The 20,232-nt window shown below is 46.5% G+C and overlaps 1 pseudogene; it reads left to right on the forward strand.

Annotated features, from left to right (window-relative positions):
* The window catches only part of LOC130298139 (zinc finger protein 84-like), a 40,615-nt pseudogene extending 26,907 nt beyond the window's left edge, over positions 1-13,708 (forward strand).
* Positions 13,709-20,232: the final 6,524 nt, after the last annotated feature.

Here is a 20,232-nt window from a genome sequence, read left to right on the forward strand (position 1 = left end):
GAATATAGTAAATATTGTACCGAGTGTCCAGGAGGAGGAACATGTGAATATAGTAAATATTGTACCGAGTGTCCAGGAGGAGGAACATGTGAATATAGTAAATATTGTACCGAGTGTCCAGGAGGAGGAACATGTGAATATAGTAAATATTGTACCGAGTGTCCAGGAGGTAGGAAACTGTGAAATGTTTAAACATTGTACATAGGGTCGTAATATAGTCCCTAATGCATATGGGTCCAGACATATAGGTGGAGAGACATTTATTAACAATTTATAAGTCTTTTCTTGTTTATTTATCTGTCATTCTTGAAGTTACATTGTATATAGATCATGGGGAGATTAATCAGGGGATTTAGAGCTTTTTCTTTGCTTGATTTTTATATTTCCCGCAGCCGTGATCACAGCTCCAGAAGGAAATATAAGAACTGTACAAAGGAGCCCGGGCTCCGTCTGATTGTAACCCCGCTACCCTAACATAATGACGGGGACACTGATTTACACCCCCCTTGTCTCCCACCCGCCCGTGCCGCAAATCTCCCATCTGTCTGCTACATGTTGCAAGACTAGAACTCCCAGCATGCCCTTACAGTGAGGGCATGCTGGGAGTTGTAGTCTTGTAGCAGGTAGAGGGCGGGTGGGAGACAAGGGGGGGTATGTAAATCAGTGACCCCGTCATTATGTTAGGGTAGCGGGGTTACAATCAGACGGAGCCCGGGCGGCTGCAGAGTGATACCAGTCCGGGCTCCTTTTAACCTACCTCAGCGCTGCAGAGTTCCTATATCCCCTACTGTGATTTCATGCCTGTTACCGCCTAGGCCCAGGAGCACCATTTTTGATGCTCTGGGCCTGTTGGTATCGGCTCCTCGCGGCGCCCCTGTGGTTGTGGGTACCAGGGTAATAATTAGGGGTTAGCACTAGCTGTTTTTGTGGCTAACGCTAAGCCCCGGCTTAGTAATGGCCTCCGTCTATAAGACATCTTCCACTGCTAAACTTGTAAAGTACATAAATGGAAAAAAAATTCAACATTTAAACGTTTAAAAAAAAAGTCCATCCCAGCACTACAACCAACTTCACATATATAACTAAATAGGGAAATTAGTCTCAGACCTGTAACCTGACACCAAATATTAGAAGAGCTAATAACATAGACTTTGTTACAACCTGTACCTATTGTTTTTGTTTAGTGCTTTTTTTGTTGTCCTTTTGTCTTATTTGATATGTATATGTATTTGTTGGAGAAGCTCCCCAAGTCTGTGAAGGGGATTTGCCTGTCTCTAAAAACACAATAAAAATATTGAATGAGAAAAGGTCCTAAAAGTAATCTAAGGGGACCAAGTCTCCAGGGAATTGCTCAAGGAATTTTGCCATGAAATTGGTTCCTCAAATTTTTAACAACTGGGAACTTTTTTTGCACCGCTGTGAAATGGTTGGAGGGGGTAGAAGATCTCTAGTATATCGGAATAAGACGTCTAGTCACCAATAGTAGGTGTGTGATTAACCCCTTAAATGGGCACTGTCAGATACACAAAAACTTTTGATATGTTGTAAATCATGTATAACCAATAGGTTCTGTAATTGCTTTCATTAGAAAATGTTCAGTATTTCCTACTGATAAATCCAGTCAAACAACTGCCCCCCCCCTGCCTGCTTGGACACATACTAGTCCTGCTGTGTCCAGGCATCATCACCTATGTCATGGACACACTTCCTTGATTGACAGCTGTGAGCGCAGGGCTCCTCCCACTGTCAGCTTGTGTCCCGCTACTGTCAGTGAGGACAAGCTGGGAGTTGTAGTTTTGCTAATGCTAGGGGAGATGTGAGCAGACAGCATACTGAGGGAGGGGGTGGAGACCTGCACAGTGAGGCCACGCCCCCTCCCTTTGAGAGGAATTCAGACTAGTGAGCTAAATTAAAAGTGTAATAAAAAGATAAATAAAGGTGCTAGACACATAAAAATTAGATGTACATGGTCAGGATTAGGTACTGAGTGATATATTTAAAAAAGTGTTTTTTGGGGGGGGGATCTGACGGGTACGCTTTAAATGGGCGCTGTCATGAAAACAAAAAATTGATATGTTGTAGTGCTTAAGTACTATAACATATCTCTAATATAGTTTAATTAAAAAAAGTGATTTTAAAACAGTTTAAAATCACTTTTAAATTCGGCCACTAGGGGTCGCCCTCCTAGTGTCCGAATGCATTTGGCAGTGACGTCACTACAGAATTTCAACTCATTTCAGCCTGGCAATGAGTCGAAATTCATTCACTGCGCGCTGGCTTTCTGTCTGTAAATCAAACGGGCAGGAAGCCAGCACAGTAAAGTCCAGGAGCAGCCGCCCTGGCCGCAGCAGGCACGCAGCCTGTACCTCAGCCCAGTTGGTGTCATGGCGGCCGCACTCTCTCTGCAGACTCCGGTAACCGAATTGGATTCCCTGCATTCTCCGCAGCATCCGGATTCCCTGTTTCTCCGCAGCTCGCCGCGCAGCGCAGAGTTCGCGGTCCCGGCTTCTCCTCATCTGCTGCCGGCGGCATCGACCTGAGGGGGGGGGGTGTTGGTATGAATGGGTGCCTCCAGTTGTTTCACCACTACAACTGCCAGCATGCCCTGTAAGCCAATAGATGTCAGGGCATGCTGGAAGTTGTAGTTGTGAAACAGCTGGAGGCACCCTGTTAGAACTAAGGGCGGAAGTCGCCCCCAGCAGGTATCAGTGACGTGGTGCCTGCTGGGGAAGTCTGCCTGGTAGTGAGCACACAACCAGATAGACAAAATGGCATTTATTAGTCAATAAATATAAAAATAAAGGCAGGGAGGGGGTTAGGGATAGAAGGGCAATAGGCAGGGACAGAAAAAAAGAGGGTTGGTGGGAGCTACCCTTTAAGGACAAGGACAACTTTATTTTTGCTTTTTCATTTTTTCCTCCTCGCCTTCTAAAATCCATAACTCTTTTATATTTCCATCCACAGACCCATATAAGGGCTTGTTTTTTGTGCAACCAATTGTACTTTGTAATGACATCACTCATGTACGGCGCAACCCAAAAATTATTATTTGTGTGAGGAAATTTAAATGAAAACCACAATTTTGCATATTTTGGAAGGTTTCATTTTCACGCTGTACACTTTACGGTAAAAATGTTATGTTTTCTTTATTTTGTGGGAAAATACAATTAAAATGATCCCCATCTTTATGTACTTTTCTATTATTGTACAATCTCAAACAAGATCAGTATGTTTAAAATCGCCCCATTTTGACCACTTATAACTTTTTCAACTGTCATGGCATGTAGTTTTTTAATACCATATGTATATGTGACTATTTGATTTTTTTTCTTTTTATTAACTTTTTTAATGTGATGTGACCAAAAAGCAGCAATTTTGGACTTTTTTTTTTTTTTTTACGTTTACACCATTCACCATATGGTGTCATTTACATTATACACTGCTCAAAAAAATAAAGGGAGCACTAAGATAACATGTCCTAGATCTGAATGAATGAACTAATCGTATGAAATACTTTCCTCTTTACATAGTTGAATGCGCTGACAACAAAATCACACAAAAATTATCAATGGAAAACAAATGTATCCACCCATGGAGGTCTGGATATGGAGTCACACTCAAAATCACAGTGGAAAACCCCACTACAGGCTGATCCAACTTTATGTAATGTCCTTAATACAAGTCACAATGAGGCTCAGTAGTGTGTGTGGCCTCCACGTGCCCGTATGACCTCCCTACAATGCCTGGTCATGCTCCTGATGAGGTGGAGGATGGTCTCCTGAGGGATGTCCTCCCAGACCTGGACTAAAGCATCTGCCAACTCCTGGACAGTCTGTGGTGGATGGAGCGAGACGTCCCAGATGTGCTCAATCGGATTCAGGGGAACGGGCGGCCCAGTCCATAGCATCAATGCCTTCCTCTTGTAGGAACTGCTGACACACTCCAGCCACATGAGGTCTAGCATTGTCTTGTATTAGGAGGAACCCAACCGCACCAGCATATGGTCTCATAAGGGGTCTGAGGATCTCATCTCAGTACTTAATGGCAGTCAGGCTACCTCTGGCAAGACCATGGCAAAGAAATGCCACCCCACACCATTACTGACCCACCACCAAACCGGTCATGCTGGATGATGTTTCAGGCAGCAGAACGTTCTCCACAGCGTCTCCATACTCACCTGTTTCATCTGTGAAGAGCATAGGGCACCAGTGGTGAATTTGCCAATCTTGGTGTTCTTTGGCAAATGCCAAACATCCTGCACGGTGTTTGGCTGTAAGCACAACCCCCACCTGTGGATGTCGGGCCTGCTGATCCTCCATCATGACCTGATCCTTGTACTGATCCTTGTGTCCTGAGCAGGAGACGCATCAAATCTGGCATATCTTCTGCTCTTGTGCAGGAAACCCCTTTCAGTGCAGGGACTCCTGTCAATAAAGTGATAAGATTTGGAGGGGGGGGGGGGGGCTGCTGCCAGTCTATGAAGCACAGTCAGGAGTTCAGCACGATTCATAGCCCCTAGGACCTACCTGCTATCAGCATCTGGGACTCATTGCTAATGCCGGACATCACCAATGCCAAAAATCTATTTCCGGTAGCTCAGTGGAGCTGATAAGGACACCCACAGTGAAATAGCGGGGTCCCGGTCAGCTGAGAGAACGGGTGGAGGTCCCTAACCTTGCTCCACGCTGTCTGAACGACGCTCCAATCCTGCAGGCAGCCTCAGCATCACAGCATTGATCAGTGTATGTAATCTATAGATTCCATGTAATAGTCTACTACAGGGACTAAAAAACTGGGAATAAGGTAAAAAGAACATTAACTTAAAGGGGTACTCCGCCCCTAGACATCTTATTCCCTATCCAAAGGATAGGGGATAAGATGTCAGATCGCCGCGGTCCCGCTGCTGGGGACCCCGGGGATCGCCGCTGCAGCACCTCGCTATCATTACTGTGCAGAGCGAGATCACTCTGCACGTAATGACGGGCAATACAGGGGCCGGAGCATCGTTACGTCACGGCCCCGCCCCTCCTGACGTCACGGCCTGCCCCCGTCAATACAAGTCTATGGGAAGGGGACGTGGCGGTTGTCACGCCCCCTGCCATAGACTTGCATTAAGGGGACGGGCCGTTATGTCATGTGGGGCGGAGCCATGACATCACGCTGCTCCGGCCCCTGTATTGCCCATCATTACACACAGAGCGAACTCGCTCTGTGCTGTAATGATAGCGAGGTGCTGCAGCGGCGATCCCCGGGGTCCCCAGCAGCGGGACCGCGGCGATCTGACATCTTATCCCCTATCCTTTGGATAGGGGATAAGATGCCGGGGCGGAGTACCCCTTTAATGTGAATAAGCCCCTCCCCTAATAAACAATTGAATCTCCCCCATTCACTAGTTAATTCTTTTTAAATAAAATAATGTAAACAAAAATAAACCTAAACATGTGTGTAACCGCACGGTCAGTGGCGTAAATGTAAAAAAATACAACTTCATGGTCCAGAAAAAAATTCTTAAAAAATGATCAAAAAGTCTCATCAAAACTAAAGTGGTTCCGATAAAACTTACAGATAACGGTGCAAAAAATGACTTTCATACATCCCGGTATACGGAATAATAAGAGAGTTATAGGGGACAAGGTAGGACAATCTGATGCATATATTATTGTACAAAAATATGGGTTTGTAAAGAGGAAATGGCAAGTGTTATGGCTATTAGAAGGCGAGGAGAAAAAAACTTAAAACACAAAAATGAGAAATCACTGTGTCCTTAAGGGGTTAAATCTCAAAACTGCTGGGTCCTGAAGGGGTTAATAGAAGAAAAACTTCTGACAGCGCTCCACCTACAGACTGTAGAGGAGCCGTGTGCTTATAGGACCTGAATGATGTCACTGTCATGTGATCAGTCACATGGAGGAAGAGGAGTCACATGATCAGGGGCTGCTGCTCTAGGCTCATCTGCTCAGCGTATGCAGGACTCTGCTGTCACATGACCATTATCACAGGTCCTTCAACTACAATCTCTTCTATACTGCACTGTTGAGCTCCGCCCACTCCTGTCACATGATCCTCCCCAAAGGCCCCCCCCCCCCCCCCCCCCCCCCCCAAATGTACTGTTCCTACACCTCCAGCATGTAGCAAATATAGAGCAGGTCCTGGTGGGGCAGTTACTGCTGTTGTGATCTCTCAGAGCAACAGCCCCTGATCATGTGACTCCTCCTCCATGTGACTGATCACATGACGGTGACATCATCGCAGGTCCTGTAAGCACACGGCTCCTCTACAGATACAGGTATGTGTGTGCGGTCACCATCAGATCAGGATTATTGGGGATGTTTATTATTAACCCCTTAAGGACACGATGTATATTTACATTCTGTGCCCCATATGGGACTTTGAGGTGAGCTCAGGAGCTATAAGCAGCCAGGACTCACCACTAATGACGCTCATCGCCATTAACCTTTTGTATTCCATGATCAAAGTCGATTGCAGGATCTAAAATTAGTAAAATGCAGTTGTTGGGGGGCGGAGTCTAGATCAGCTGAGATGACGGCCGGAGGGTCCCTTACCATGCTCTATGGTCAGATCGGTGCTCTAAGTATACAGACACCTCCACAGCCTGTATAAGCCGAGCACCGATAACACTGATCACTATGGCAGAGCGTTATTCAGGGTTTGTAATAGAAGCCCCTCCCCTAATAAGTTTATATCCCATTTTTGTAATAAAATAATGTAGGTGGGCGTGGCTTAGACATGGCGCTGTGCGGTTGTTTTTCTAGGGAGCGCCGTGCCGACCAGCGATTGTTTCCTGATTTCCTGCCTATACTGCCCCCCAGGGGATGTCTGGATGGTGAAGGTATCAGGTCACTTACCCGCCCATCCTGTCACCTGGTCAGTCTCTTTTCTCCGGGTAACAGCCACTTCTTCCATACAGGACTATGTAAGCATCAGGTTTTTTAAGTTTCTCCCGCGCCCCTATTATTACTATAGACAGTGTTTCCAAACCAGCGTGCCTCCAGCTGTTGTGAAACTACAACTCCCAGCATGCCCTGACAGCTAAATGTTGTAACAGCTGGAGGCACCCTGCTTGGGAAACACTGACTCCGGTGGTGGCCCAGACCCTGCGTGTGTAACGGTATATGATGCTCGGCCTCTGCTGCAGGTAATAGCAGGTTCTTCCGGGGGGACATATCACAATTCACATAAAATCCTGATGTAATTGTGATGTATATTGTGCCCCCTAGTGGACACATTTCAGTATTCTTCATTGGACAATGTCATATTGAATCCCTTTATTCTTCTCCCTGCTCTGATGAAGACGTTCTGAATACACCGCAGCCTCAGAGATTAGGAGAAATGGATTCACAACGTCTTCAGCAGAGCAGGGAGAGCGACCTCAGAAGACCTGGAGGACCAGAGCGCCACCACTGGACAGGAGAGGGGAGTGCGCTCTAGTCTCTTATTTTACAGCCCTCGGACAATGGATTTTGTTTTATAGAGAAATCTGAAAACTCCTATAATGTCTCCTCAGATGTTTCCCCAGATTATCTCCAGGAAATGGATTTTATTTCTCCATAGAATCTGGTGCGGTTTATCATCGTCTCCTCTTCTTCCCTTCAGGTTTCTCCAATCCAGGATCCTTTGCTGATATCTTCTATGTAATAGAATTCTCCTGGATGACCCATCAACCATGGAGAGAGACAGGAACAAGATGGCCGACATGATCATAAACCTCACACTACAGATACTCTTCCGGCTTACTGGAGAGGTGAGGGATTCTGGGAGTGATGTCACATGACCTCATTCTTATCTATGTAATAACAGATGGATATGACTGGAGAGGTGAGGGATTCTGGGAGTGATGTCACATGACCTCATTCTTATCTATATAATAACAGATGGATATGACTGGAGAGGTGAGGGATTCTGGGAGTGATGTCACATGACCTCATTCTTATCTATGTAATAACAGATGGATATGACTGGAGAGGTGAGGGATTCTGGGAGTGATGTCACATGACCTCATTCTTATCTATGTAATAACAGATGGCTATGACTGGAGAGGTGAGGGATTCTGGGAATGTATGTAGTAATATTAATATGTCTCTCCATACACAGGATTACACAGTAGTGAAGAAGTCCTCTAGTGGGCGCTGTCGGGCCCCTGTGTGTGAAGGATGGGGAAGAACCCTGAGGCCAATCCAGGGGCCCCCACCTCACTCCCTGATACATGAGGAAATGGATGAACAGAAGATCCGAGAACTCATCAACAAGATGATGGAGCTGCTGACTGGAGAGGTGACCCTGCTGGGATATTATATAGTAATGGAGGGGTCTGGTGATGACTGGAGAGGTGACCCTGCTGGGACATTATACAGTAATGGAGGGGTCTGGTGATGACTGGAGAGGTGACACTGCTGGGAATGCTGGGACATTATACAGTAATGGAGGGGTCTGGTGATGACTGGAGAGGTGGGAATGCTGGGACATTATACAGTAATGGAGGGGTCTGGTGAGGACTGGAGAGGTGACCCTGCTGGGATATTATATAGTAATGGAGGGGTCTGGTGAAGACTGGAGAGGTGACACTGCTGGGACATTATACAGTAATGGAGGGGTCTGGTGATGACTGGAGAGGTGACACTGCTGGGAATGCTGGGACATTATACAGTAATGGAGGGGTCTGGTGATGACTGGAGAGGTGGGAATGCTGGGACATTATACAGTAATGGAGGGGTCTGGTGATGACTGGAGAGGTGACACTGCTGGGACATTATACAGTAATGGAGGGGTCTGGTGATGACTGGAGAGGTGACACTGCTGAGACATTATACCGTAACGGAGGGGTCTGGGGATGACTGGAGAGGTGACACTGCTGGGACATTATACAGTAATGGAGGGGTCTGGTGATGACTGGAGAGGTGACACTGCTGGGAATGCTGGGACATTATACAGTAATGGAGGGGTCTGGTGATGACTGGAGAGGTGGGAATGCTGGGACATTATACAGTAATGGAGGGGTCTGGTGATGACTGGAGAGGTGTCCCTGCTAGGACATTATACAGTAATGGAGGGGTCTGGTGATGACTGGAGAGGTGACACTGCTGGGACATTATACAGTAATGGAGGGGTCTGGTGATGACTGGAGAGGTGACACTGCTGGGACATTATACAGTAATGGAGGGGTCTGGTGATGACTGGAGAGGTGACACTGCTGGGACATTATACTGTAATGGAGGGGTCTGGTGATGACTGGAGAGGTGACCCTGCTGGGATATTATATAGTAATGGAGGGGTCTGGTGATGACTGGAGAGGTGACACTGCTGGGACATTATACTGTAATGGAGGGGTCTGGTGATGACTGGAGAGGTGACACTGCTGGGACATTATACAGTAATGGAGGGGTCTGGTGATGACTGGAGAGGTGACACTGCTGGGACATTATACAGTAATGGAGGGGTCTGGTGATGACTGGAGAGGTGACACTGCTGGGACATTATACAGTAATGGAGGGGTCTGGTGATGACTGGAGAGGTGACACTGCTGGGACATTATACAGTAATGGAGGGGTCTGGTGATGACTGGAGAGGTGACACTGCTGGGAATGCTGGGACATTATACAGTAACACCACTGGAGGGATCGGGGTGATGACTGTATCATTATGTGTCAGGTTCCTATAAGGTGTCAGGACGTGGCGGTCTATTTCTCTATGGAGGAGTGGGAGTATGTAGAAGGGCACAAGGATCAGTACAAGGATCAGGTCATGATGGAGGATCAGCAGCCCCTCACATCACCAGGTAATAGACATGACTATATACACACGTCCTCTCATTATTTGTATGTAAAGAATGAATTCAGTCTCTGTATGTGTTCCCTACAGTCAGATCCAGTAAGAGAACAGCACCAGAGAGGTGTCCCCGTCCTCTTGATGAGCAAAATATGGAGGTCATTACTACAGGGAAAAATCTGATCTATACTAATGCTACAGACATAAAGGAAGAAGAAGAGACGGATGTGAGCGGTGATGAGCAGTATAAGGAGGACATTCCTATAGGAAAAGATCTGACCTATATTAATGCTACAGACATAAAGGAAGAAGAAGAGACAGATGTGAGCGGTGATGAGCAGTATAAGGAGGACATTCCTACAGGTAACCGCCCAGGTGAGTATTAACCACTAAATACAGAGAAGGGTCAGAGATTCTATTCAGTCACCGGCTGAAATAATATTTTCGGAAAGTATTGGTGTAACTAGAATCTTTGGGACTTCAGGGTAAATATTATCCCCCTCCCCCTCTATATTGACTCTATAGCAGTGACCTGATCCCATCACCACTACATAGTGACTGAATAATACCGCCATACTCTTTATGAATCAAGCACATTATATAATATTACTCTATATAGCAGTAGATACCAGCTCTCTGTCTCTCTGAAGTCGCTATCTTTCCTTTTTCATCCTGAGGATAGGGGATAAGTGTCTGATCGCGGGGGTCCGACCGCCGGGACCCCCCCCCCCCCCCCCCCGTGATCTCCTGCCCAGCACCCCAGATCTCTCCAGGCACAGGTGACCTCCGCTCCGTGTAGGAATTACTGTCAACCACCGCACCAAGAGGTGCCCGACATGTCTCTCCATGGGAGAGACGGAGATACACAAATGGGATGTCAGGCAGGAGATCGCAGGGGTCTCAGTGGTCGGCCCTCCCCCCCTCCCAGTGATCAAACATATATCCACTATACACAGGATTCTGTGACTAGGGGATAAGTACTCATGTACAAGAGTTTCCCTTTAAAGGGGTACTCCGGTGCTCCAGCGTTCTGAACTTTTTGTACGGAATGTTCACTGCCAGAGGCCATGATCGTAAACTCATGGCCACGCCCCCTCGTGCCATCAGGCCATGCCCCCTCTCACATACATGAATGTAGAAGGTGTGACATCACAAGGGGGCGTGACTGTGACGTCATGACCACTGGAATCTGGCTTTTGTTTAGAAGGCGGGGTGCTGCGGGAGATCCTGGGGGGCCCCAGCAGCCGGACCCCCGCGATCAGACATCTTATCCCCCATCCTTTGGATAAGGGATAAGATGTCTAGCAGTGGAGTACCCCTTTAAATCCCTTTATTCTTTCCCTCTGATACGGAAATGTTCCGGTTCGGGTCACCTGTGTGGGTCCAAATGGAGGTATCGGTGCGGCTGGCGAGCCGAGAGCGAAAATCATTAAAAATAAAGGTTCCTCTTATAACTTGGTTCCAGGAAAATTTCACTAACTTTATTAGGACATAAATCTTTCTATACACATTAATAGACAAAAGACAAAAATGTGATACTGTCTGCCTAGACAGGATAGGGGATAGGTTATAGATCACGGAGGTCCAACCCTTGGGACTCCCTGCGATCTCCTGAATGGGGCCCCAGCAGTCTGCCGGAAGTGGTCATTCCGACCCCTACAGGATGCCGCGGCCGACACACCACCTCCATGTATTTCTATGGGATACATGGAGGGGGAGTGTCGGCCACCGCTCCATGCAGGGTCAGTCCGACCCCTTTAAGCAGACTGTCAGGGCCCCGTTCTGGAGATCGCAGGGAGTCCCAAGGCTCGGACCCCCGTGATCTATAACGTATCCCCGATCCTTTGCCTGAATTCTCTGGCTGGCATGAGGATTATAGAGGGGGCGGTTTGGATGACTGCTCCATTATAACCTTCAGGGTCAGGTGGATTGGGGGGCACGGTCATTTGGTCCCCGACCGGGCCCCATAGCAGTGATTTTCCCTGAGGCTGTGTCCACATGATTGTCAAAGACAGGTGTCCCTGCTCCTTGTAAGGCAGTGGTGTCAAACTGCGGACCTCCAGATATTCCAAAACTTCAACTCCCGGGCATGCTGGGAGTTGAAGTTTTGCAACATCAGGAGGGCCACAGTTTGACACCACTGTTGTATGGCTGCTCCGCTATCATAGCTACTATCTTTCTTCAGTTTTGCAGTAAATCTTATTTAAAATGAAGGGTGGATTTACAAAGTACTATTGCTTAGAAATACAAAAATGTCCTCGGTTGTTAAGGGGTTAATAATGATAATAAAATGTGTGTTATTCTCTGCAGATTCTTGTAGCAGGAGATCAGAGGAGAATCTTCTATCTTCAGATTATAAAGCAGATGATGATATCACACAAGATACATATGAAGAACATTCCATTATCCCAGATACACCCTCAGCCCTTCACAGCCAAGATCTGTCATCTCATCCTTATATACAGGTCCTGTCTTCTCAGTCATCACAGGATGTTCAGCAAAATAAGAGTCACAGAAGGGGTGTTGGACATCAACAAGCTCATACAGGAAAGAAACCACATTCATGCTCAGAATGTGGGAAATGTTTTACTAAGAAATCAAGCCTTGTTGTACATCAAAGAACTCACACAGGGGAGAAGCCGTTTTCATGTTCAGAATGTGGGAAATGTTTTACTTTTAAATCAGGTCTTGTTGTACATCAAAGAACTCACACAGGAGAGAAGCCATTTTCATGTCCAGAATGTGGGAAATGTTTTACTGATCAATCAAGTCTTATTCAACATCAAAGAACTCACACAGGAGAGAAGCCATTTTCATGTGCAGAATGTGGGAAATGTTTTACTGATCAATCAAGTCTTATTCAACATCAAAGAACTCACACAGGAGAGAAGCCATTTTCATGTGCAGAATGTGGGAAATGTTTTACTACTAAAGCAAGTCTTGTTAATCATCAAAGAACTCACACAGGAGAGAAGCAGTTTTCATGTTCAGAATGTGGGAAATGTTTTGCTCGGAAATCAGATCTTTTTAAACATCAAAGAACTCACACAGGGGAGAAGCAGTTTTCATGTTCAGAATGTGGGAAATGTTTTGCTCGGAAATCAGATCTTTTTAAACATCAAAGAACTCACACAGGGGAGAAGCCATTTTCATGTGCAGAATGTGGGAAATGTTTTACTGATAAATCAGGTCTTATTCAACATCAAAGAACTCACACAGGGGAGAAGCCATTTTCATGTGCAGAATGTGGGAAATGTTATACTGTGAAATCAAATCTTGTTCAACATCAAAGAACTCACACAGGGGAGAAGCCATTTTCATGTGCAGAATGCGGGAAATGTTTTGCTCAGAAATCAAATCTTGTTAAACATCAAAGAACTCACACAGGGGAGAAGCCATTTTAATATGCAGAATGTGGGAAATGTTATGCTGGGAAATCAAATCTTGTTAAACATGAAAGAACTCACACAGTGGAAAAGCCATTTTCATGTTCTAAATGTGGGAAATGTTTAACTCAGCAATCACATCTTGTAAAACATAAAATAACTCACACATCTATATATTAACCATGTACATAGGATAGTTGACACTAATACATACTTATATATATTTATACAATATATGCTTCATCTCCAAACTTGTTATCAACTTTTTAAGAAGTTCTCTTTCTTATATGATTTTATTCTTATATTCATCTCCGCACACTGGACTTATAATAAATGTAATATTGTCCCTGACGTTGTATATAGGGAATGTAACGCGTCAGTGTTGTCCCCGCCCCCTTCTCATTATGATTATAGAGACTTTAATTCAAGGCATCAGACAGGATCCGCGCGTCTCCCTTGAAGATCGTCTCTTCTGAACATAAGACGCTGCAGATACTTTTATTTATCACAAACCCTAGACCAGCGTTTCCCGTCTTGACGTCTATTTTCGGTCTCCGATCATAAAATCCATTTTTCTATATGAGAAGTCGTCAATATGTCAGCGTCCCCCGGGTTCAGTAAACATCGGTGTAATTCTTTTCCTTTTCTTTGTCCTCCCCGGGGTATAAAATCCCTAGAGATCTGATCACATCTGGTACAAGATCTCTTTACTTCACACTTTGCGCCATTATTACACGGATTGAAGACCCAGTTACACGCTCGTAAATTCCCATATATGTCGTGGATTGGAAGGAAAAAGGTTCTTAAATCTTATATTTACCAATAATATTTTATATTTTTACAGTCCGTCCCTATCATAGTACGGAATTGTTATTTTTCTTCTATCCGATGGTTATTTAGTAATTTTGTTATGATTCAGAAGAGACCACGTGTCCCGTATAGACGCTCACCCTGAAGACATTAGACGGCGGTTTTGTGTTTCCGGATTTACACACTTATTATAAAGCTTTTCCTTCGTCTGGATTATTAGAGCTCGTTCGCTCTTCTTTTTCTCATCCTCCCCTTTATATTCCTCCTCATGTGGATATGGAATTCTCCTCAGTCCCTCCTTCTATAGGGCCCATTTTGTGGCCCCCGCACTCCTCCTTGGCCTCTCTAGTTCTTTCCTCTTTTATATATAACTTTGTCGGTATTACGAGACTGCTCTACGACTGATTCTGATTTCCCTTCTCCCCTAACCCCACTTTCTTTACTCCCTATGGTTATTACTAAACACATTTTCCCTCTTCCCCTTTGTGGGAACGTTTACATTCTTTTACGTTACGAGATTTATATTCTTCTACTAAGACTTTGGCCATAGAGGAATCTCAGGCTTTCTGGGGTTTTATAAGTAAATTTATCTTTACTCTCCAATGTTTTAAGCGTTATACTAACATACGTCCCTGAAATTGGTTAGAGAGATTGTATTTATTTCCTAAATAATAATACTATCTAAGCTTTATTCTTATCTGATTTCTTCTGCTCCTAATAGTAACCAAAATGCGTCTTATATGAGAAGAGGAGCTGAATATCCAACTCTCTGAAGAACAGTGCGGATTTATCTCTAGCGCTCACGTGGCTCCTCCCCTTGTATTCGTATACAGGAGAGTTCATATAAGTTATATTGTCGGGGGTATGGGACTCCTCCTCTCCTTTTGTCACATGGTATTCCAGAATCTTCTCAATGTTGGAGGTGTGGGATTGAGTCGTGGACTCTCTTACATATACAGGGGTCTTGCTTGAAAATGTAATCTTTCTGGCAGGAAGTTATTTCCATTATTTTCTTGGTTACAAAAAAGAAGATTCATTTTACTCTGGAAATGGTTCTTCTTGGGGTCACGTCTTCAGATTTCTGTCCTAGCTCGACCTGCTTAAAGGGGTACTCCACTGCTAGACATCTTATCCCCTATCCAAATGATTGGGGATAAGATGTCTGATCACAGGGATGTCTTCACCACCAACCCCTCCCCCCCCCCCCCCCCCCCCCTCACTGCAGAACCCGGCATAGGAAACAAATGCGGGGTTCTTGCTACAGTGGTTGTGATGTCATGGCCACGCCCCCTCCATTCATGTCTATGGGAGGGGGCATGTTGGCCGACACCCCCCTCCCATAGACATGAATGGAAGGGGTGTGGCGTCACAGTGGGGGCGTGGCTGTGACATCATGATCACGGCCTCCAGCTCCGAGCGTTCTGGACAAAATGTACAGAACACTGGAGCATTGGAGTATCCCTTTAATCACACACCTACTTTTGGTGGCTAGACGGCTTATTCCGATATACTAGAGATCTTCTAGCCCCTCCAACCATTTCAAGGCGGTGCAAAATGTGTTCCCAGTTATTCAAAATTGATGAACCTGTTTCATGGCAAAATTTCTTGAGCAATTCCCTGGAGACTTTTTCTCCTTAGATTACTTTTAGAACCTTTTCATTAACACCTTAAGGACCAAGGGCGTACCTGTACACCCTGGTCCCGCTCCTGTGCTATAATGCGGGATCACGGGCTGACCCCGCGTCATACCCAGATGGTCCTGTGGCTAATGCTGGACATAACCGATCGCGTTTATGCCTGGCATTAACCCCTTAGACGCGGCAATCAAAATTGATTGCCATGTGTAAAGTGAAACTAAACCGTTCCTGCCAGCTCAGTTGGGCTGTTCGGGACTGCTGCGGGGAAATCGCGGCATCCTGAACAGCTGAATGGACGGGGGAGGGTGCCTACCTGCCTCCATCTCCGTCCAATCGGCATAGCATTGAACAGTGTATGCAATCAGTAGATTGCATGTACAGTAATAGACCCCTATGAAGAGTAAATAATGGTGTAAAAATTGTAAAAAAATAAATAAAATGTATAAAAGTGATTTAACCCCTTCCCTAATAAGTGTGAATCCCCCCCTTTCCCATAAAAAAAAAAAAATATATATATATAAACATAAAAAAAGTGGTATCGCCCCTTGCGTAAATGTCTGAACTATAAAAATATAATGTTAATTAAACCACACGGTCAATGCAAAAAAAAATCCAAAGTCCAAAATTGTGTATTTTTGGTTATTTTGTATACCCTAAAATGTATAAAAAGCGATCAAAAAGTCCCATCAAAAATATTATTGTGGTGTAACGATGATTTGTTACTTTTTTTAATCTTTTGTTAACAATAAAAGAGACATTGGGGGAAAAAAAAGGTTTTTCTTTTATAACTTAGTCACCGATCCAGCGATGTCATCTCTATAATTTTACATGGGAGGAAAAGAGTCTCATATATGGCTACAAGGTAACAGGACATTGTTACGCCGAGCGCTCCGGGTCCCCGCTCCTCCCCGGAGCGCTCGCAACATCCTCGCATTTGCAGCGCCCCGGTCAGACCTGCTGACCGGGTGCGCTGCAATACCTCTCTCAGCCGGGATGCGACTCGCGATGCGGGAGGCGCCCGCTCTTGTCCCGGCGCGCGCGGCCCCGCTCCTTAGGGCGTGCGCGCGTCGGGTCTCTGCAATTTAAAGGGCCACTGCGCCACTGATTGGCGCAGCTGGCTTAATTAGTGTGTTCACCTGTGCACTCCCTATTTATACTTCACTTCCCCTGCACTCCCTCGCCGGATCTTGTTGCCATTGTGCCAGTGAAAGCGTTTCCTTGTGTGTTCCTAGCCTGTGTTCCAGACCTCCTGCCGTTGCCCCTGACTACGATCCTTGCTGCCTGCCCTGACCTTCTGCTACGTCCGACCTTGCTCTTGTCTACTCCCTTGTACCGCGCCTATCTTCAGCAGTCAGAGAGGTTGAGCCGTTGCTGGTGGATACGACCTGGTTGCTACCGCCGCTGCAAGACCATCCCGCTTTGCGGCGGGCTCTGGTGAATACCAGTAGCAACTTAGAACCGGTCCACCAGCACGGTCCACGCCAATCCCTCTCTGGCACAGAGGATCCACCTCCAGCCAGCCGAATCGTGACAGTAGATCCGGCCATGGATCCCGCTGAAGTTCCACTGCCAGTTGTCGCCGACCTCACCACGGTGGTCGCCCAGCAGTCGCAACAGAGAGCGCAACAAGGCCACCAGCTGTCTCAACTGACCGTGATGCTACAGCAGCTACTACCACAGCTTCAGCAATCATCTCCTCCGCCAGCTCCTGCACCTCCTCCGCAGCGAGTGGCCGCTTCCGGCCTACGATTATCCTTGCCGGATAAATTTAATGGGGACTCTAAGTTTTGCCGTGGCTTTCTTTCGCAATGTTCCCTACACTTGGAGATGATGTCGGACCAGTTTCCTACTGAAAGGTCTAAGGTGGCTTTCGTAGTCAGCCTTCTGTCTGGGAAAGCTCTGTCATGGGCCACACCGCTCTGGGACCGCAATGACCCCGTCACTGCCTCTGTACACTCCTTCTTCACGGAGATTCGAAGTGTCTTTGAGGAACCTGCCCAAGCCTCTTCTGCTGAGACTGCCCTGCTGAACCTGGTCCAGGGTAATTCTTCTGTTGGCGAGTACGCCATCCAATTCCGTACTCTTGCCTCCGAATTATCCTGTAATAATGAGGCCCTCTGCGCGACCTTTAAAAAAGACCTATCCAGCAACATTAAAGATGTGCTGGCCGCACGAGAAATTCCTGCTAACCTGCATGAACTTATTCATCTGGCCACCCGCATTGACATGCGTTTTTACGAAAGGCGTCAGGAGCTCCGCCAGGATATGGACTTTGTTCGCACGAGGCGTTTTTTCTCCCCGGCTCCTCTCTCCTCTGGTCCTCTGCAATCCGTTCCTGTGCCTCCCGCCGTGGAGGCTATGCAAGTTGACCGGTCTCGCTTGACACCTCAAGAGAGGACACGACGCCGCATGGAGAATCTGTGCCTGTACTGTGCCGGTACCGAACACTTCTTGAAGGATTGTCCTATCCGTCCTCCCCGCCTGGAAAGACGTACGCTGACTCCGCACAAAGGTGAGACAGCTCTTGATGTCAACTCTGCTTCTCCACGCCTTACTGTGCCTGTGCGGATATCTTCCTCTACCTTCTCCTTCTCTACTATGGCCTTCTTGGATTCCGGATCTGCAGGAAATTTTATTTTGGCCTCTCTCATCAACAGGTTCAACATCCCGGGGACCAGTCTCGCCAGACCCCTCTACATCAATTCTGTTAACAATGAAAGATTGGACTGTACCGTGCGTTACCGCACGGAACCTCTCCTAATGTGCATCGGACCTCATCACGAAAAAATTTAATTTTTGGTCCTCTCCAACTGCACTTCCGAAATTCTTCTTGGATTACCGTGGCTTCAACGCCATTCCCCAACCCTTGATTGGTCCACAGGAGAAATCAAGAACTGGGGTACTTCTTGTTTCAAGGACTGTCTTAAACTGGTTCCCAGTACTCCCTGCCGTGACCCTGTGGTTCCCCCTGTAACCGGTCTTCCTAAGGCTTATATGGACTATGCTGACGTGTTTTGCAAAAAGCAAGCTGAGACTTTACCTCCTCACAGGCCTTATGACTGTCCTATTGACCTCCTCCCGGGTACTACTCCACCCCGGGGCAGAATTTATCCTCTGTCTGCTCCAGAGACTCTTGCCATGTCAGAGTACATCCAGGAAAATTTAAAAAAGGGGTTTATCCGCAAATCCTCCTCTCCTGCCGGAGCTGGATTTTTTTTTGTGTCCAAAAAAGATGGCTCCCTACGTCCTTGCATTGATTACCGCGGACTTAATAAAATCACGGTAAAGAACCGCTACCCCCTACCTCTTATCTCGGAACTCTTTGATCGCCTACAAGGTGCCCACATCTTTACCAAACTGGACTTAAGAGGTGCTTATAATCTCATCCGCATCAGGGAGGGGGACGAATGGAAGACTGCATTTAACACCAGAGATGGACACTTTGAGTATCTGGTCATGCCCTTTGGCCTGTGCAACGCCCCTGCCGTCTTCCAAGACTTTGTTAATGAAATTTTTCGTGATCTCTTATATTCCTGTGTTGTGGTTTATCTGGACGATATTCTGATTTTTTCTGCCTACTTAGAAGAACACCGCCAGCATGTCCGCATGGTTCTTCAGAGACTTCGTGACAATCAACTTTATGCCAAAATGGAGAAATGTCTCTTTGAATGTCAATCTCTTCCTTTCCTAGGATACTTGGTCTCTGTCCAGGGACTACAAATGGACCCAGATAAACTCTCTGCCGTCTTAGATTGGCCACGCCCCTCCGGACTCCGTGCTATCCAACGTTTTTTGGGGTTCGCCAATTATTACAGACAATTTATTCCACACTTTTCCACTATTGTGGCTCCTATCGTGGCTTTAACCAAGAAAAATGCCAATCCCAAGTCCTGGTCTCCCCAAGCGGAAGACGCATTTAAACATCTCAAGTCTGCCTTTTCTTCTGCTCCCGTGCTCTCCAGACCTGACCCATCTAAACCCTTCCTATTGGAGGTAGATGCCTCCTCAGTGGGAGCTGGAGCTGTCCTTCTACAAAAAAATTCTTCCGGGCATGCTGTTACTTGTGGGTTTTTTTCTAGGACCTTCTCTCCGGCGGAGAGAAACTACTCCATCGGGGATCGAGAACTACTGGCCATTAAATTGGCGCTTGAGGAATGGAGGCATCTGCTGGAGGGATCAAAATTTCCAGTTATCATATACACTGATCACAAGAATCTCTCCTATCTCCAGTCTGCCCAACGGCTGAACCCTCGCCAGGCCAGGTGGTCGTTGTTCTTTGCCCGTTTTAACTTTGAAATTCATTTTCGCCCTGCCGACAAGAACATTAGGGCCGATGCCCTCTCTCGTTCCTCGGATGCCTCGGAAGTAGAGCTCTCTCCGCAACACATCATTCCTCCTGACTGTCTGATCTCCACTTCTCCAGCCTCCATCAGGCAAACTCCTCCAGGGAAGACCTTCGTTTCTCCACGCCAGCGTCTCGGGATTCTCAAATGGGGACACTCCTCCCACCTCGCAGGCCATGCGGGCATCAAAAAATCCTTGCAACTCATCTCTCGTTTCTATTGGTGGCCGACTCTGGAGACGGATGTTGTTGATTTTGTGCGGGCCTGTACTGT

The sequence above is a fragment of the Hyla sarda genome (genome assembly GCF_029499605.1).
Source record: "Hyla sarda isolate aHylSar1 chromosome 1 unlocalized genomic scaffold, aHylSar1.hap1 SUPER_1_unloc_24, whole genome shotgun sequence".
NCBI lineage: Eukaryota > Metazoa > Chordata > Amphibia > Anura > Hylidae > Hyla > Hyla sarda.